The following is a 20,185-nucleotide window of genomic DNA, read 5'->3' on the forward strand; positions in this document are numbered from 1 at the left end:
AATAATAGTAAGTGAATATACAGAATATATATAAAACAAGTGATGCACAATGCAATTGCTCACCACCCGCTGACTGATGCCCAGCCCGTCCCGAGCAGCGATCACTCCCCAAGAGCCGCGATCACACAGCCCGAACTGTGACCACTCTGCCCGCGACTGACCGAACTAACTAACCCCCCCGAGCATGACATTATATGGTATGGAATAGCTCTTTGGTCAGTTTGGATTAGCTGTCCTAGCTGTGCTGTACTCCCAGCTTGTTATGCACCTGGCCGAGCAGGAGAAGCTCAAAAAGTCCTTGAGTAGTCTGAGCACTACTTGGCAACAGCTGAAAACATCAGTGTGTTATCAACATTCTTGTGGTACTAAATCCAAAACACAGCACTATGCTAGCTACTATGAAGAAAATTAACTCTATCCCAGCCGAAACCAGGACAGTACCTATAGTGCTATCAGTACCTACAGTGCTATGTTTACAATTTCTAAAAACAAATTCTTGCTTAAAAGTGGTTTACCCCACCAATTTATTCTAAATCTGCTCAGAATGACTGGCTTGTCCCTGGGCACAGCATGTAGGATAAGCTAGTGTTTCTCCAAAATCACAAGTTCTTTCACTGAAAACTTTTACAAACTTAAGCCCCAGACCAGACAACATGCAACAAGCAAACAGAGAGCATAGAAGACTTTTCAGGTCAAGAGAATAAACCCCCATCCATCCCTTCCACTAACAGTACTATAATCTAGCATGTGTAAGAATAAATACAGCTACTATATACATTCCTCAGATCGTCCCTTTCATATCTTAGAAGAAATATTCTTTGGGTAAAAGCAAAAATAAATAAATAAAAATAACAAGAAAATAATATCTCATAATACTTTTCTTCAGAAAACAAATTTATCCAAAACAGCATCTACATAACTTCCCTAAGAGTGTTTTTCTGAGTAATCTTCTCTTCCATTGATAAAAATAAAAGTGGCATCTCCAGCTTATTACATAAGCACTTGGCATTTACTATTCAGTCCCAAAAACACCCAGGAGAATTCCAACAGGGACAGAAGTCTCTTGCAACAGGAAAGATGCAAATCCAAACAGTAAACATATGTATTTTTCCCCTCAAAAAATGCATTATTTCTGTTTCTATCCATAATGTCCAAGAAAATCACTTCCAAATGAGTGCAGCTTAAAAGTAGTATGTACATGCTGACCATTGTAAATAATACTAATTTAAATTGACCTTCTAAAATTAGCCCTGAGAATGGATCCCAAAGAGAAATGGAGCATACAGTGGAACATCAGAAAAAAAATCTTTGACAAATATCCTCGACAATTTCTCCTTTGTAATTTACACTTCCTTCTTCTTTCTTTTTAGTCATCCTTTCAGTAAAGCTGAAGCTCTGAATTCAATAGGTCTTAACTTTCATGATGTGCTTACATGGATTATCTAAACTAGTACAAGTTCCTGAATTAGTTCTTAGTCTTTAATACAAATGCAGGAGAACACAGGTCTTACTTTCACATGACTATTTAATGTATTTGTGGGTGTTTGGTTTTTTTTTCCTTCCCATTGTTAAATTTTTATTCTCTGTTTTTGATATTAAAATTATTTCTACAGAAGCTAATGGTTATGTCACAAATATTATATCAAGTAGTGAATAAATAAGATGACATCTGTTAGCTTTGGGGACCATCTGTTAGGCTGGGGAATTATGGATGTGATGTTAAATTTAAATTATATTAATTGTAAGCACAATAGGATGGTTTAATAAGCAGTATAAGAGACTAGTAACTTTCTGATTTCTCTTGTGAAAAGCAGGAAGTGTGGCTGTAACCAAGGGAATTGCAACAAAGAAAAAAAAAAGTAAGGGAGAGGTTATATTTGGGAAGCAGAAAAATAACAATAAAATAAAGAAACAAAGAAACAGTTTTTGCATAGTCATGGGTCTTGGATTATGTAGAAATTTGTAGATCCTCATTTAAGAAGTCATTTAAGCACATGCTGGACTAGAATCACACACTTAAATTAAATATCAGCTAAATTACTGAAGTCTGAGAGAGATTTCAAGAAATGGAAACCTTCTAACACAAACCCTTCCCTCAGTGACTCTGCTTTCTTGGAGTCTGGTATTTTCACTCTTATTAGGTGCTTTTGATGTTAGAATTATATCCTAAATAAATCTTATCATAGGTAAACATAATGGACAGATTTATGCACAATCTAAATGTGGCAATCAAGACTGTTGGGGGCAGAATGTTGAAAGAAAATACTGATACAAAGTCAGGTTATCTGTGAATGTATGTATTATATAATATCTGTTATTATGCAATGTATATATTCACACATAACCTGTGTCTGATTTTGAAGCATAGCCATCCCGTATGTTTTGAACAGATACAAAGTACTTAGTTTGATTCGTGAAGCTGATTTTTTCCTCTACTTAAATTCACAGTCTATTCAAACAGCAAAATATCACTTGCCAAACCACCCTAATTCTGGTTAGTTATCTGAAATGTGGTTTATTAGTTTTCCTTTTTCTTTCTGCTCCCTTTAAAGGCATCAGGTATGCTGATTAAGTGTTTTTACTACTTTGACTTAAGCTTCATAAGAAATTTAAGCTCCTGTATTGTTTTTGCAATCCATGCTTTACACAGTCTCTCTCTTTCCTACCTCATATATACTCTCATATGTTTTTCCTCATACTTCTTTGCTGCTTCAGGCAATTAACTCAGTTAATTCCATTTTTATTCTCTCCAATTGCATTTTTCTCTGTATCTTCCTGCATAATAACTATACATTTATGACTTTGCCTCAGCTCTTCTGACTTAGATATCTTTCCGCATTTACTTCTGCTACAGAACCCATTGAACTCTGTTGACTCTTCCTTGTTGTTGAATTTAGCAACGGTAAAAAAGCAGGAAAGAGAGTATTTGTGAGAAAAGCAAGGTTAAAATAGATAATAAAACATCATCTCAGTCATTGTCTTGAATTCCATTTCATCCACACTTTCCTCATTTAGTCATTGTCAAATCCATTTGCAGATTCCCCAGAGCAGAATAGCACTTTTTCCCAGTCTTTTAAAGACATCCTAACATACTGGAAGTGCCCTGTAAGTAATTATAAAAGATATCAGGAATACAATGGTTTTCTATGCATTGATTAATATTGTAGTTAGAAGCTGGGGTAAGATAAGATTCAACCCATATCCCAGTTTACTGAGACCTAGGCTGGCAACTTCATTTAATTTGTTCCATTGTGGTTGAACCACGGAATTGGATCTCACAATTTTATTTTTTTTTTTACTTGTCAGATATTCTGATGAAAAACATTCATAATGAAAAATAATTGACAGGAAAGAAACCTGAACAGTACCAACAATGCTCTACTAATTAATTTAATTTCTGTTTAAACAAACGAAACCACACCAATTTTTTTTTTTAACAGATGAGAGTAATATTTGTGAAAAAGCACAGACTTTTTAAATTATTTTTACCTCTGTTGAGAGCTTTTTAATAACTATTATAAATTTTATAAATATTTGCATCTAGATTTAGTCCAGATACAGAAACTTAAATAAAATTTATAAAAACAAGTAATGTTTTATATATTGTGTCCCAGAAATGTTGGATGATTCCTATCATCTACAAGGTTTCTCTTAATTTCAGCATTTCTACATATCTTTTATTACTTTTTTATGTAATCTTTTGCAGTTTATTCAATGTTATTTTTAAACACACACTGTATTTTAAAGTTGCCTGACATGACTCCCAATTGGAATTTCTATGGAAATTTTACAGAAACTTGAACAGAGCAATACAAAATGAGGCCCTCCTGTCTTTCTATTTGCTTTTGAATCTTCATGGAAAATGTCAGGAAGAGCCAACTTGAATAATTCTATGTGTTCTGAGTCTTCAAAATACCTCTCAATTTAAAAAACATCTTTCATATTGTAATACCTCATTCCTAGAAGTTCTGGCTGATCCCAAACCTATCATGAAATGTCAGCTTATAGACAGTGACACCAGTCCACAAGGTTGTGATATGAATTAATACATGATTATTAATAATAACCTAACCGAACAATATACTTTCTAGCAGGCTGGGGAGCTAGCTTCCAGAAGGTCTTTACAGCTTTTACAATAATTAAATCATCCAGAGGCAAAAACAAAACAAAAAAATTTCCAGCCATCAGTATTATATGAACCATGCTGAGAAGCCCCCAGGCTAGGATAAAAGAACTTGACATAGATAAAAAAAGATAGAAACAAGTACTGCACTGAAATATATAGGAATGCATGAGAAATAAATCTAAATCTCAATTGCAGTTCTTAAGTGAATATACATTACATTGTAAACCAGTCCTAGATATTTAATACCTAAGCTATAAACAAAAGAGGTGGAATTTTTTTATTAAGTGGCACATTCAAGATTAAGCTGTGTCGTCATTCGCAAATGTTTTCTTTATAGACAAAATGAAGATCAAGAAGTGGGATAACAACATGATAATATAAAAGCAGAAGACATCTCTCAGCATTCCTGATGCATCACATCACTATTATTTCTTGACTCCTTAATCTTTCGGTGCTCACTGTGGTGAAACATTAAACTCTCAAACATTTCTGCTGTCCCACCAACGTTTTCCCTTCCCTGTATGAGAACTTCAGTAACAACTGAGACTCACTGAGTCTTCCACTATGAAATTTCCATTTCTATTATATTCCATACCCATAGCCTAACTGCAGGAATATATTGTGGCCTTCCCAAATATAATTCACTCCTGATTCACTGAAAAGGAGGCTGTTCAAAGCTTGAATATAGCTTGGTATTAAGCAAGGAAAATAGAAGAATGGTGCCTTTTGAAAGCCAAGATTTTTTTATTTTTTTTCAACTCTTCCATACAGTTGACAATAGAAGCATGATTTCTCCTTTATCAAATATGAAAAGTAAATGTACTCTCTGGTTCTAACTTCCCCAAAGAGAAGAGTGACAATTCACTCATTGTTTCATGAATGAGTTTCATTCAGATTGCTATTAGTTCTTCATTGTAAAAAACATTTTAAAATTCTTTCAGGCCTGGATTCAGCTTCCATCTGCTTCAAGATATCATCCTTCCCTCAAAAGAGGTCTAGAAGACTGGTTTTGAAGTCGAATCACCAGCAAAGATTAAGACCATATTTAAGTGTAGCTATGCAAAGGGTAAATGTTTATACAAATGTGCAAGAAAGAGAGAGAAAACTAACAAGAAAGAAGAAATTTTTTAAAAGCCCAATGTTTAATGAGGGATGACTTTTTACTGAGTGGAAGTACACCAACATTGAATGCTGCACTTTGTAACTATGTATTAGCATTTCTGCCTGAAAGCTTTATAAAACCCCTGCTTTTGTTATCACAGTATCAAGTCAACAGTATTTGTCTCAAGGAAATTTCTATCAGAAATTACAGAGAGGTAATCACCTACAGAAACATTAAAGTCAGTTAAGTGCCTTCCCAAGAAAATCATTAGATCAAACATTTCAATGCCAGAATGCACAATATGAATGGGATTTAGCATCCATCCTGAAAGAATTATCTGTTTAAAAGGTACATAATCCATTTATTATAGTTTAGTTTTTCTCAAACAGTATTTTGACAGTACTAAAAGTTACAGGTCTATGCCATAAAAGCAAGTGAGATGGGAATGCTCTATACTTGGTTCATTGTCAAGGTTTTATGACCCTAACAAATTAATTTCTAGCTAGTTGGCTAAATTAGGTTAATACCTACAGAAAAAAAAGATACTATTTTTCCCCCATAAGTCTAAATGGTAAAAGATAAAAGATGAAGTTCATGAATCAGGAAAGGATTCAGCAATCTTAATTTATTGTGACTGAAAAGTGTCAATTAGAAATTTAGGCATAAAAAGAGGAAAGGCTCATTTTCATATTATGTACAGCCATCAGATTTGTGGCTTTTTAAGAATATCTGTAATAATGTTTGCAATAAGCATAAATTCCAAGGGCTCCCATTCTCATACAGTATTCTGTGAGACAAGTGTATAAAAACAGTTTGAAATGGAAAATGTTCAATCTTATTTTTTTCCCCAGGGTTTCTCCACTGTTTGATTAGAGAATGGCTGCATTCAAACATATTACCACTCTGTCAGCAGCACTCACAGACTTGTACTTTCACTGCATGATAAATGAAGTCTACACAGTTTATGTTGTGTGAGGACAGAGTCTCGTGATTCAGTGATGCGCATGTGATTTGTAAAGTGTCTGATTTGGTAAATCATTAAACACCACATAGTCTTAAGGTTTCAAGAATTCTGTGCAAACATGGAAGCTAGATGAGCAAGATCCTGCACTGGAGTAAATCAGCCTAGTACCAAGGGAATAAGGGAAAACATGTCAGCTTCTACCAACAGCGATCTAGCTGTTGGAATTTTTTTTCCACTTATGCCTGTTAAAATACAGATTCCTATTTAAAATTAATCCAGTGTGTAAACAAGTTTATTTGTTGACACAGTTATATAAATTTTCCCCTTACAGTGTTGCTTGGCAAGCAGCATACATGTAAAATGTGTACAAATTAGATGGTTAATTTTTTTTTTACACTAACTGTTCATCCATTCTACAAATTAATGGATCAATTTAGTGATATTTACAGAAGGTCTGCATCATGGTGAAGGAATCTAGAAGGTTGGTCTTCTCAGGTTTTTTAGAGGAATATAAGAGTTTACTTCAGAATCTAAAAATGCCTCAAAAAGAAGATAGTCCTGATAATAGAAGGCTCTTCCATTTGCCAGCTAAGGAACATAATCAGTCAACAACTAGACACTGACATTAGAAACAATTATGTGAGAAATATCATACAGTATTGTAATAAAAAGCTAAGGAAGATTCTCCATTCTTCATTTCATCTAACTTACTTCAAAGTTCGATATGTTTCTAAACATTTTGATATGACTAAAACTAACCATGGCTTGACAGTTTCAGGTCTTCCAGGCTAAATGAACCCAATAGTCCCTCATACTATTAAAATACATAAATATAAACAACAACATTTGGAAAATGGTGAAACAAGAGAAGAAAAGTCCTCATGCATCAGGTCATGAGCTAGACATAACTACTGTACACAGGAGAAATAACTTCGAAATAATAGATCACCCGTACGTTGTCTGCAGCACTTTTCCATGGTGTTACTCACAGGCAGAGTCAAAGGACTTCAGGACAATCAGGGGATCAGGACCAGCCAGCATGGATTCATGAAAGGCAGGTCCTGCATGACTAACCTGATCTCCTTCTATGATCAGGTGACTCACGTAGTGGATGAGGGAAAGCCTGTAGATGTTCTCTACTTGGACTTCAGCAAAGCCTTTGACAGTGTCTCCCACAGCATTTTCCTAGAGAAGCTGGCGGCTCATCGCTTAGACAGGCATGCTCTTCACTGGGTTAAAAACTGGTTGGATGGCTGAACCCAGAGAGTTGTGATCAATGGAGTTAAATCCAGTTGGCAGCCGGTCACAAGTGGTGTCCCACAGGGCTCAGTTCTGGGGCCAGTCTTGTTTAATATCTTTGTCAATGATCTGGATGAGGGAATTGAGTGCACCCTCAGTAAGTTTGCAGATGACACCATTTGGGCATGAGTGTTGATCTGCTCAAGGGTAGGAGCACTCTGCAGAGGACCTGGACAGGCTGGATTGATGGGCTGCAGTCAATTGCATGAGGTTCAACAAGGCCAAGTGCCGGGTGCTGCACTTGGGTCACAACAACCCAATGCAATGCTACAGGCTTGGGGAAGAGTGGATGGAAAGCTGCCTGGCAGAAAAGGACCTGGGGGTAAAGATTGACAGCTGGCTGAATATGAGCCAGCAGTATGCCCAAGTGGCCAAGAAGGCCAATAACATCCTGGCTTGTATCAGGAATAGTGATCTGCCCCTGTACTCCGCACTGGTGAGGCTGCACCTTGAATACTGTGTTCAATGTGGGCCACTCACTACAGGAAAGACATTGTGTTGCTGGAATGCGTCTAGAGGAGAGCAACAAAGCTGGTGAAGGGTCTGGAGCCCAAGTCTTATGAGGATCAGCTGAGGGAACTGGGGTTGTTTAGCCTGAAGAAGAGGAGACTGATGGGATACCTTATTGCTCTCTACAGCTACCTGAAAGGAAGTTGTAGTGAGGTGGGTGTCAGTCTTTTCTCCCAGGTAATGGGTGATAGGACAAGGAGAAATGGCCTCAAGTTGTGCCAGGGCAGCTTTAGATTGGACATTAGGAAAAATTTTTTCACCAAAAGGGTTGTTAAGCATTGGAGCAGGCTACCCAGGGAAGTGGTTGAGTCCCCATCCCTGGAGGTATTTAAAAGATGAGTAGACGTGGTGCTTAGGGACACGCTTTAGTGGTGGGATGGCAGCGTTAGTTTAATGGTTGGACTTTATGATGTTAAAGGTCTTTTCTAATCTAAACGATTCTATGATTCTATTACTTGACTAGACTAACAACACCTTTTTCCATAATTGTACAGTACCAGCACCCAGCCTGAAGTCTCAGAGCTCCAATCTGCTTATGACCTCTAGGTCAAAGGCCCAATATTTCAGTGCCCTTGACTTTATGGATATACACAATTATTGACTGAGGGAATAAAACCATGTAGTTTGCTCTATCTGTATGTTTATCTTAATATGAGATCTACCCTCAGGCAAATATTCTAAGTCTCCAAATACCATCTTCAGCTATATAAATATCTCTGACATAAAAAAAAAAATCAGTGTTTTCAGACAGTTAATGTCATAGATAAGTGTAATAGGTCACCCTGCAGGAAACTTATTGAAAGAACTCTACTTTTCTTCTTGGGTGCAAGATATGACCATATATTGGTGACCACTTCCTATGAATGATTTACTATGAATAAAATGTACAGATTTTTATTCCATTTCCCATTAATTTGAAGGATTAAGGGTGTTAAAACAGTCATAAAAATAACCTAAAGAAATGTGCCATAAGTGAGTCATACCCTTCCTTTTTACTCCATGACTAACATTTCCAGACAAATTATTGGGGTTTTTTTTGTTTTATTTGTTTTGTTCTGTTTTTCCTCTATATCAAGCAGAAAAGCAGAGTCACTGTTAAAAGCAGAATGGATATTTCCTCTTCAGAACACCTTTAAACATAAATGAACCCAGGAAAAATATATGTATTCACAAGGAGTTTCCTTTCATGCTCTTGTTTATATTTAGTTCTGGAATAATTTTTACATATGTGCTTCTCAAATGTTTTGTGATAAAGTTATCAACTCACACCTGTTAACCTTCTCTCAGGCTCTCAATGGCCTTAAATGAGTCCAGTTTGAGCACTGTAACTCTTCTGTATCAGTTTAGTTTATACCCTTTTCTACTAAAGGAAAGTGCTGAGCTGCTGGGTTTGGAGTTTGTACCTTTCTTATGACAGGGTGATTTTACATATGAAAGAAGAGTCTTCAGATGAAAACAGATGCAAAAGAGTAAATAACCATCACAAGTGAAAGCAATCAAGATGACAGTACTGCCTTCATATTGACAGAATTGTACTAAATGGAATGAAACAATGGAAGTCCCATACGAGTTTACTGTTCTCAGTCAGCAGGCAAATCCCCTTTCTTGTTCTCCATAAGCCCTTCTACATTTTGTCTCCTTCTGTCACATTTTTTGTATCATCTTTACAGACAATGTTACCTTTCCTTCCCTCCCTCTTCTCTACTCTTACTTTCATGCTCAGTTCTTGGCTCTAACAAATTTAGAACTAATACTGAAAAAAAAAAAAAAAGAAAAAAAAAAAAGCAGAGCTAATCTCTGTATTCCCACCTTCCATAATAAAGATTCTTTCCAGTCATTGTAATTATTACCTTTTTCCTTACTTTCCATCTGCCCTGGATATTTAGGAACTGATCTAGGAAATATTTAATTTCATTGCTCTTTAACTAAAATCAGTGGGTCTTACACTAAAAGCAAAATAGCTTTAAAGCATTAAATAGCATTATGGCCTTGTTGAACAGATACAGAAGTAACCATATATTTAAATAAATGTATTTCTGACTTAGGTCCATAGTTTTCAAATCAACAGATTGCCTAGGGCCATAAATAAGAAAAAAAATCATATTGCTTAGGGAAATATTTGTCCTCCTACATGATGGATCAGCAACTAATAGTAACTAATGTATTGCTTGCTGTAATAGGAAGAGGCAACATGTGCAGAATATTTATTTAAATGCATTGATCTTTTGACATATGGTTAAAAAAAAAAGAAATTCCATGAGATCAGATGAAAAAAATCTTAAATTATATTTTATAGTAACTTTGCATGTATCAACTGGAAACATTAAAACAAAACTCTTTACAAATACATTAATCCTTGAGCTATTCATTTATCATATATGTCTCAGACAAGACTCATAAGACTTATTCATGTATTGTTGATGAAGGTCACAGAAAGGCAGACTTCCAAATGACCTTCTCTCTCCCTAAATTACTGCAACAAAACTGTAAAAGAAACATGTGAAGAATACTATATGATTTTCAGTGGCATACACTTCAAGTGAATGATCCTTTTACATCAAATACAGACTACCACATGCTTAAGCTGTAACTGGGCTCATCTATCCATTGATTTGTCTACCTGGTGAAATGAGGCAGATAATGGTTCTCCACAAGGTAAAAAAGTTGAGTGTTCAGCACTTAACAGGTTCTGTAAAGAGCTGTGGGACATACTAGCTGGTGTAATCATTATTGCATGGAAATAAGGTCTCCTTTCTGCCTCATCCAATTAAACATTTTGTTGTGGAGCCTAAAACCCAGGATACACTGCCTTGTGGCATCTGTTCACCTGAACTTTGCACCAGTCAATGGAGAACAATTGTGATCTCCCTGAGAAATTTGATGCTCCTGAGGAAAGAACATGCCAAGTATTATCCCAGAAGCCCTATGTATGCACCTGGACAGACACATGTACAATGACTGTGTATTTGGAAGGCAGTGACTAGATATTGCTACTGGAGTTTGTGCCATCTTTAAAATAATGGCTCTTACTGAATTGAAACTCCTTGGGCAAACTAGGAGAGCATTAGCAAGCGTAAAATGGATAACAACTCTCTTTGAATTCTAAGTAAAGGCTGCATAACTTTCTTAAAAACGTAACTCCCCCTGACAAAAAACTTCCATCTCTGCCTGGAAAAGAAAGTTCCCATATTTCTTGTACATCCTGTATGGCACCTTCTCAAATATCTGTGCTTAAAGTTACCTAGGAGACTATGTATGACTGCTTTTGCAGTTTTGAGAATGAGAAGAGTAAAAAACTAATGCCACTTTTCTCAGGAAGCAGCAGATAACATTTACACTCATGAGTCACTGCTTCAAAAAAACTGAACAGGGAGAAAAAGATAAACAATAAAAGGCAAATATTCTTACTGCAACTGTCCACTCTATCTAAATTTGGGAACCTCAGTGTCTCCTCCTCCCTGACACTCTCTTTCCCCCTCTGCCTTCTCCACTGCTTGGACACCATATGTCTGTTCAACACCACAGAGAACATAGAAGGGTTTGTAAGAATTGTGAATGGAAAGACCAAAGTGTGAGATGAAAACTTGGCTGCACAAATTAGTAAGAATTTTCTAATTAATATCAGTAGGTATACAGGCCAGTTCTACCTTGCTGGGTATAAATGAGCTGATAGTTATGTTTAAATGAAGTTATGGTTAAATATGATAGTTAAATGAAGAATAAATTTTTAAAAAGAGAAAAATAATAATGTGCCTGGTTTGACAGCTACAGCTTTAATACCATCAGTACAGAAAGCAGACTTAAAAAAGAGCTACAGAGAAGTTATGATTAAGAACTTCTTAGCTATTTATCACCTTTCTTATTTAGTGTTCCCATATTTCTGGCTGGTTGGGTGTGCATTTATGACTGATGCATGTAGCATATCAACTGTTTTCACAGTGTATTTATAAAATACTTCTAATGGCTTATAATGGCATATTTTGCTTTTTGATAAAAAGAATAATCCATCAACGCAAAAGGGAGAATGGAAATGAGAGAAAACATTTGTTCAGAAAGCTTTTAAATGATGCTGTTTGTTCATGTTAGCATTTTTTTTTTCTATCACTATATCTACCCTTCTTCCAGGAGGACCAAATCAGGCAATTACATAGCAATAAAAGAACCCATTGCCTTACAGCTCACATATTACAAGGAGAACTGACAGGGGATGATTTGCAAAATTGCTGAGCTCTTGTAACAACTGAAGTCCACAACTGCTGTACCTTGAACACATGGAAAGCTGTACTGTAGTAAAGATTCTGTAAAAGTGTGTTGTCAGCATATCAAATAAGGCACCCCAAATTAGAAACTTTTAGCCTTTCTCTGCTTCAACTACCCATTTGTAAGATGGGATAATACAGCCAAATATTTTACAGGAATAGTGTGAAAACACATGCGTTATTCTCTGAGGCATACTTGGTTTCCATACTGGCAGGTAATACAACTCTCCACAAGGTAATTAATAATTCAGTGTCTAGGACAAGTTCTCAAATAGCATGCAGAAACTGTGATGATAACAGAATGCAGCACAGCTTCTCACTGATGTGCATCCATCCATTCAGGAGGCAGGAGATGTGGGAAAATGGTCTGAGCACAGTTTTTTCTATGTACACAACTTTAAGTTTTGTAGACGGCTTCAAACTCTTAAACAATTTTGCAATAACTAATGCAATAATAACAATGAGGGAAAACTGAAGGGCAGTGCAAAGGGATCTTATGAAGTGTATAGGATGAGTGGGAGCAGATAAATAAAAAGAAAGGAGAAAAGCTGCATTATACCGTGTCCTCAGTATTAAGTCAAACTACACTCAGGAGAAATAATCATAACACCACAAACTTTTTCATATCTAATTCCAAAAGAAAAATAAAATGGGGTCCAGAATGTAGCTCTTTAAAATACCAATAATTATTTTACATGAGTCTTTGTGTCAGACTTTCCTCACCAGTAAAAAGTGATCACTGATACCCACTTCAGTACAGCTCTGTGTATCCATTATTTGCTAAAATGGTGTGGGGTGAGTGAAACTTTAACATAAAATATGTACAACAGCCCAGCCATTGTTATTTGGACTATGAAAAGATCAGGACAAAACCAAACCAGTTTTTTTCTTTTCAGGAGTGCAGAGGCGAGTCAGCCAGATTACACCTGGACATCTTTAACTTGCAATTCTAGAATGATTTTTCTGAACAAGGTTCAGATGCTTGCCCCTGAATTCCCAAGAACATTTGGTTATTGTGCCAGCATGATACCAAATTCATTAATATTTCACTTTTAAAGAACTATGAAAACATTATTTAATATTAATGAAAGTACGTGGTGTTATGATACATATGTCCCATGGTATAGTATCTGTCTTTTGTAATGCTGTTTGGAAGCTCTCTGCCCTGTAGACAGATGTGACTATCAAATTCAATGCCTGCAGCACTTTTGCTGACCTTCAGCAAGCTCTGACTTTTTTATGTCACAACATTATTTTGTTTTATTATTTTACCCGAAGAGAGCAGACTGTGATCAGCAAAGAGTTGCTTTTATCTTAGTCATTGATCCCATATTCATAAATATTCAGATTTTCAGTCTCCCAGGAACACTGTTCACTATTTCTCGGTATCAAAAAAAAGCAATGAAATAATTTCAACCCAAACTCAATACACTAAAGCTGATAGTCCAGTTATATTAGTAGCACAAGACCATTTTTGTTTGTGCTTGTTTAATTCTGTACAATTTTAAGCATGCAGTCTACAAAGCTTTCATATTAAGTGTAGCTCCTTTTAACTCAAGAGGAATACTTACAAAGTGTCAGACCTTGAATTTGCAAAATCTGGAGTGAAGCATTTTATTTGTTCTTACAACCAAATTCTGGTAGAGTTGGTCTGTGATTAAACATGTCAAGCACCAAGAAACAAGTCAATATGTTAAAAAGAAAAATAAAATCAGGCAGAAGCCTGACACTAATATAAAACTGGAATAATGTCATTAAATTTAATGGATTAAAACTGGTACTTAGAAACAATCAGTCCATGGTGTCTTAGAAGGGAAGAGAGGAAATTAAAGAACTTTTGAAATCATTTCCGTAGAAGACACTAATATGGAAATGGTCTTTATGATGCAGTGAATTCAGCAAGTTATCTTAATTCCTTCCAGTCAGAGGCCTTCAATTTAGCATGCTTATAGAATAAGCTATGTATATCTTTCATGAATACGTGTGCATTAGAATGAGAATGCCTGGAACATAATTATGACTATGACTTTGATAATCTCTTGTAAAGAGATCAAATTACACATTTTTACAATGTCTTCTTCCTTTGTACATGAGTTTCACACAAATATTTGGAAGAAACACAACCAAAAACTTAAACAGAAACAAAACAGACTATTTTTTTCTTGTCATTATATATGTATATATAATATACATATGTAATTTTATTATAATTTCTTTGTAATTTATGTTATGAGGACACTCCATTGTCAAGTGCTGGTGAAGAGAAAAAGGAGGATTCTTAAATTTGGGTGTTTCAGGCTATGCAGTTTCAGGCTTGCAGTATGCTGCCTGAAGTAAGACTATTATGCTTATCTCTACTCTGGTTTAAGATATTCACATAACTGTAAAATTTTAGACCAGGATAAACCTACAGAATACCTGTCTGAATCACATGGTCTTGACAAACATAAAATTTTGGAGGTTGGGAGAGAGAAGGAAAGGACTTATCACACTACAAATGCTCTGGACCTTTCATGTTATATTCCTAAATGCTGTTATATGTAATTGGTATAGGCAGTACTTTTCCTCAGTTAAAAGATGTGTGAGAAGGATTATAAGGTTTAAAATATTATGGTTGTAAGTATGTTAAGTATCTTAAGTATCTGAAATGAAGGATGTGTGCCCTTTGAATTTTATATTTGTCAGCTGTGAGCAAAGTAGATTTTGTCAATTATTTAATAAAGCATATTGTAATAAAAATAAAAATGTTGTTTGAACACTAAGAATAAGCTTTGTATTGAGTGGTCCAATAGTCATAAGATACTTTATCTGCCAGTACTCCAAAATAAATAATTTTCTTTTATTAATTTTTTTTTTTGGTCAGTAAATGTCTTTTGGCAGTTCTCCTAATAGTATTCTTAATAGGGCAAAAAATCATGGGTTTGTATTACATGATCTGCAAAGAAATCTCTGTTATCACCATGAAGAACAGAGTGCTGAATCACGGTCTGCCTCAAAAAAAGCAAAACATTATGTCTTAGTATGATATAAGTATAAACATTTTCAAATAACTTCAGCAATAATTAAAAAATGGGGGGGGGGGGGGGTGTTTGCAAAATATACCTCCTTTTTAACAGAATGCCTCTGCAGCAGCCTATCTTGTTAGTTAAACAAATTTGAATTATAAAACAGGAAAAAAAAAAATCACTGAACATACATATTCTTGAAGAAGCAGGGAACACTCTCAGTTTAATAGCCATTTAATTTACTGTGTGTTTCAGAGACATTTGCTCGACTTCAAAAATAGAGAATTCCCACTTCTCTTGGTACTTCGTTCTAAGACTACATAAACATGACTATTAACATTTACTTCTTATTGCACCCATTTAATTCCATGAAAAGTTTTTTATTTTCTTCAGTGGTTCTGGTATTTTACCAGGACTTGACAATGAAATGTCATCATAATTATCACATTTTATTATGGATTACTTGGATCTAATGCATATATATAGCAATGGTTTTGCAGGTAATATTGATACAATTTACTCAGCCACAACCAACTTGGCTCACCAATGTTTTTTACAATGGAATTGTACAAAACACACAGAGGCATCTGGATATAGGGAGGAAGGGCCACACTGTGTATTTAAGTATTTTCGCTCTGTTCGTTCTTCTATCTCCAAAACAATAGCTTAGAAACTGCATCTGACATTGCTACGACTATCTGGGAATATGAAGAGGACCACATGGGAAAAAAAAGGTGATCTGTTAAGAGAGCAACTGAGGCAAATATCGTGTAAATCTGTATGCAGACAAAAAAGAAGAGGTCTCACTAAATTCTTTGCTACTGTAATATTCTCCAAATTGGTATTAGTATGATGCTGTCTGATCAGCCAACAAGAGTGCCATTTCTGGGACTGTATGGAGGCCATTCTTTGCTAGACAGTAAAAAGCTAAAAAGGTCTGGTAGTTAGTCTTCTTCTGTACCTCATTTCCTTCATTACCCATTTTTACCATGACTTTAGAAGCATGATATGGAAAATGTAGCAACAACAACAAAAAAAAAAAATTAAAAAAAAAAAAAAAAAGAGGTAAAGAGAGGGAACAAACATTACATTCTCACACTCAGGGGTAGCACCAGAAAAGAAAAATAAGTCTTTTTAATGGCTTATTGCCTGATGACTGGCACAATCCAAGAAAATGAAGTTTCATTAAAATTAATAGCACTAATAAAGTTGTTTCTGATCACCTAATTTCTCACCAGCAGTGTTTACCAACTCCTCAGGTAATGGATATGGAGTTTGTTCTGGATATGTCCTGTTTTATTTTCATTCGTTGAACCTATTTTACAACTTTCCAAGGAAATGGTGAGACAACTAAAACAACAACAAATGTCTTAGCTTTTCCCAGATTATGTTAATACCCTTATCAACAAAATTTGTTATACTGTTTGCATATAGTTGATGCCCCTGCTTATGTGTGAAACAAAACCCAAGTGCTAATGACTTTTTACAATAGAAAAAAGCATAAATGCTCTTAAAATAGAGAAGTTTTCAATTAGAATAACTGATCTATAACATTTTTAAGTGAAAAATAAGATATATGAAATAGTGCTTTACCTATCTAATCTTATGGTATATATAATTATCAGCATAATATCTGAAAGTTATATAACTCTTATGAAGATTTTTAGCCTCATAATTTTTCTTGGATGCAATAGACAGGGACAGATGTAAACCCCCCATTTTACAGATGAAAGAAAGGAGCACTAAGTAGGTTATAGCTTACCTAAACTGACACAGCTGATGTGTGGTTACACTGGGAACTATAAAAGTCTTAGTGGTATGGTCCCTTTTATGGATAAAAACTTCTATAGATTGCTTTTCCTAATTCATAAATATGGCATATGGAAATAAATTACAATATTGCAAATAGAACTAAATAAACACAGCAAGAAAGGAAGCAAATATAAATGCTTGATTCGTGCATAGTGCAGATTTTATACAATTTCATTATCATATAAATAGCTCACATATATAATCTTTCGTACGTTAATTCTGATAAATGTTACAGTAAAAATTAAGATTAATTGAGGTTGCTTTGAAAGATTTGCTAGGAGTTATATCTGCAGCACTTTTTAGCCTAGTTACATTATGTTCTGAAAAGTTTCAGTATTCTATTAGTGATTTATGGTATCTGCTTACTCGTATTTTTATAGACTGCTAAACTGTGTAAAATTGCTTTTTTCAGTCTTAACTTTTGATGCTTAGAATTCTTCTTTGCTTTTTTTTTTTTTTAAGCTTGAGTCTTCAGAATATACAGAGATCTGCTAGAAGACTGAATTGCTAAGTGTTTTGGAAATTAATACATGATAGCTGAGAAGAAGCATTAAATCTGCATAAATCTACAAAGGTTCACAGCTAAAATGGGTTACAAAAAGAAATTGAAGGGCAAACATTATTTGTTGTCATTGAAGGACACTAAGTTTTCTCAGTCACCAAGGTATCTAGGGATATATTAATTCTTCTTTTGGATCTTACATGTACAGAAAGACTGCATACCCTTCTGTGTAGGTAGAGATTCAAATAAGGCAGCTGAGAACAGGAAAGACCTTTATCTGGCATATTTAATGGAATATGCAGTGAAACACTGGGATTCTGATTTTTTACTGACTTACACCTGGTACAGATATTTTGTCTTTCAAAAGTGAATGAAAAATGGATTTAAAATATAATCACAGCAGATTGTCAGCATTTTATACTCACTTTGCACAGATTTACAAAACTACCTGTTATATATGATAAACTACAAAAAGCACATTTCAGTATGAGAACCTCTCATTTCACAGCTGTACCAAGGACAGCCTTTCATTTCAGAACCCATAAAAAGCTTTGTGTCACACTACTGCATCCTAAAAACCCATGACACAAGCTGCATTTTGGGGTATCTCAATTTCCATTAGTGGATTGTATCAGAATCTTGTTGTATCCTATTGTCTAAGCTGAGGTTCAGCATTTTCAAATTTTCACAACAGGAATTAAATTAACTTAGCTCTCCTCTCTCCTGCTTTTACCCTTTCTTCTCCTGCATTCTGCCAATTTTCCTTTGAATGTCATCCATGCAGTTAGGTTAGAGTACAAGTAAACCAGATTTTCTTGCATGGCACTAACCACCCTGCTGCTTTGGTACTCTATCCAAAATAAATGGGCATAGTCGTTCTGCAATCAGTATTGCCAGGCTTAGCAATGCTCAGCAATTAAATTCCCCACAGAATTTAATAAAATATGAAAAGCATTTATCCCATTTTTTGTGAATAAATGCCATGTCCCAAAGTTAGTGTCATACTTTAAAATCACACAGTAGAATATTAATGAATAGGGTTATTCTTTGTAGTTATTTTGCACTCTTCAGAATTCTATAATGCATATCATGCAAGTGTTCCTCTGGGATGAAACAGCAATAAATCTTTAATAAACTATGAACAACATTTCAGTCTGAGTGACAAACATTTTGCTACAAAAGTATTACTGGATAAATTATATTAAAAATAAACAAACGAGGAGATATTATTAAAAGTTTGCCTCTTTTTCCAGATATGTGTCTCATATTTGAGTTTGCTTGGAATTAAACACCAGTAAATCTTTAATGAGGTATGAATGAATATACCAATCACTTGAGAGTTATTGACACATCAATATCCATAGAATAGTATCGTATTAAACTATTGCAGTTCCTTCCTTGATAAGCATTATATATTCAGTATTAATAATGCATGAGCATTTTTAATTCATTTCTGTTGTTTCACCCTGTCCTTACTCCTGCAGCAACATTATTAAAACTGATTTTATAAATATCATTTTCTCGAGATACATATGTTAAGTGTGACTAGTACTGAAGAGTTGTAAGTGTAGCTGAGTTTAAAATCCTTAATTTATTACTGATAAATAATACATGGCTTAATAGACAGAACAGTGTTATACTTAAACTGTTCTTTCTACCAGGCTGGCCCAGAAGGAAGGAGAAAGCTGTCCTTTACAAGTCTGACCTATATTTGTAAATTACTAATTTGCAAAGGTCAGAGAGCTATGCAGGTGTGAATGCTGATCTTTCCACTTTGACATCTGGCTTCTGAGGGTTGTCACTGCAGTGCCAGCCACATCTGTCTTACAGCTCCACATGTCAATTGCTGTTATACCGAAGTCATGGTCCTAATCTGATTCAGAGAACAGCATTCCTCTAAAGACAAGGAAAACTCTGTTCCCTTTGGCTTCTGTCTTCACCTGACACAGTGCCACTTACAATTGTTTTCTACCAGACCAAAACACTGAAAGGTTTTGCAGCGACATTGCCCTGCTGTCCTCCCAAGTCAGTCGGACAAGCACATAAAGCAGCACTGGCTAGAAATGAGACAGGGTGAGAACTGCATTTTGTAAATGGAGATTTAAACCACTTGGCAGAATTTAAGGTTCTGCAAAGCGAAAGAAGAGCTGCCTCTATATCCGGCTGTTTGACTGCACCCTTGTCCAAGTATTTTTTTCTTAATCACTTGATGATTTTACTTCATGAACATCAAATCACTTTACAGTTACTAATGAATGATTTCTTGTGAGATTTGTGCCTAACAAGTAAAAGATAAGTACCATTTCCTGAAATCACTGATAAGGACACTGAAACTTAGTGACATGCTGTGATTAGCGTGTATAATCCCTGGTATTCTCTGGCAGGGCTGGATCACTTAAAAGATATTACTATGCTTTTTTTCAAAAGGCACCTTGTATTTCATGTCTCTATAGATGATTTACCACCCTTTAAACAATGTATTTTAAATAGAACATCATTATTAAATGTGATCATGTTACCGCTAATAATGATTTTGATAATGGTGACATTTAGGTGTTCAGCTGGAGTCCTGTTAACAGTTCGTTTCCTACTGAGCTCCAAACCCT

Source organism: Egretta garzetta, unplaced genomic scaffold (assembly GCF_000687185.1).
Source record: "Egretta garzetta isolate BGI_Z169 unplaced genomic scaffold, ASM68718v1 scaffold104, whole genome shotgun sequence".
In the NCBI taxonomy this organism is placed as follows: Eukaryota; Metazoa; Chordata; class Aves; order Pelecaniformes; family Ardeidae; genus Egretta; species Egretta garzetta.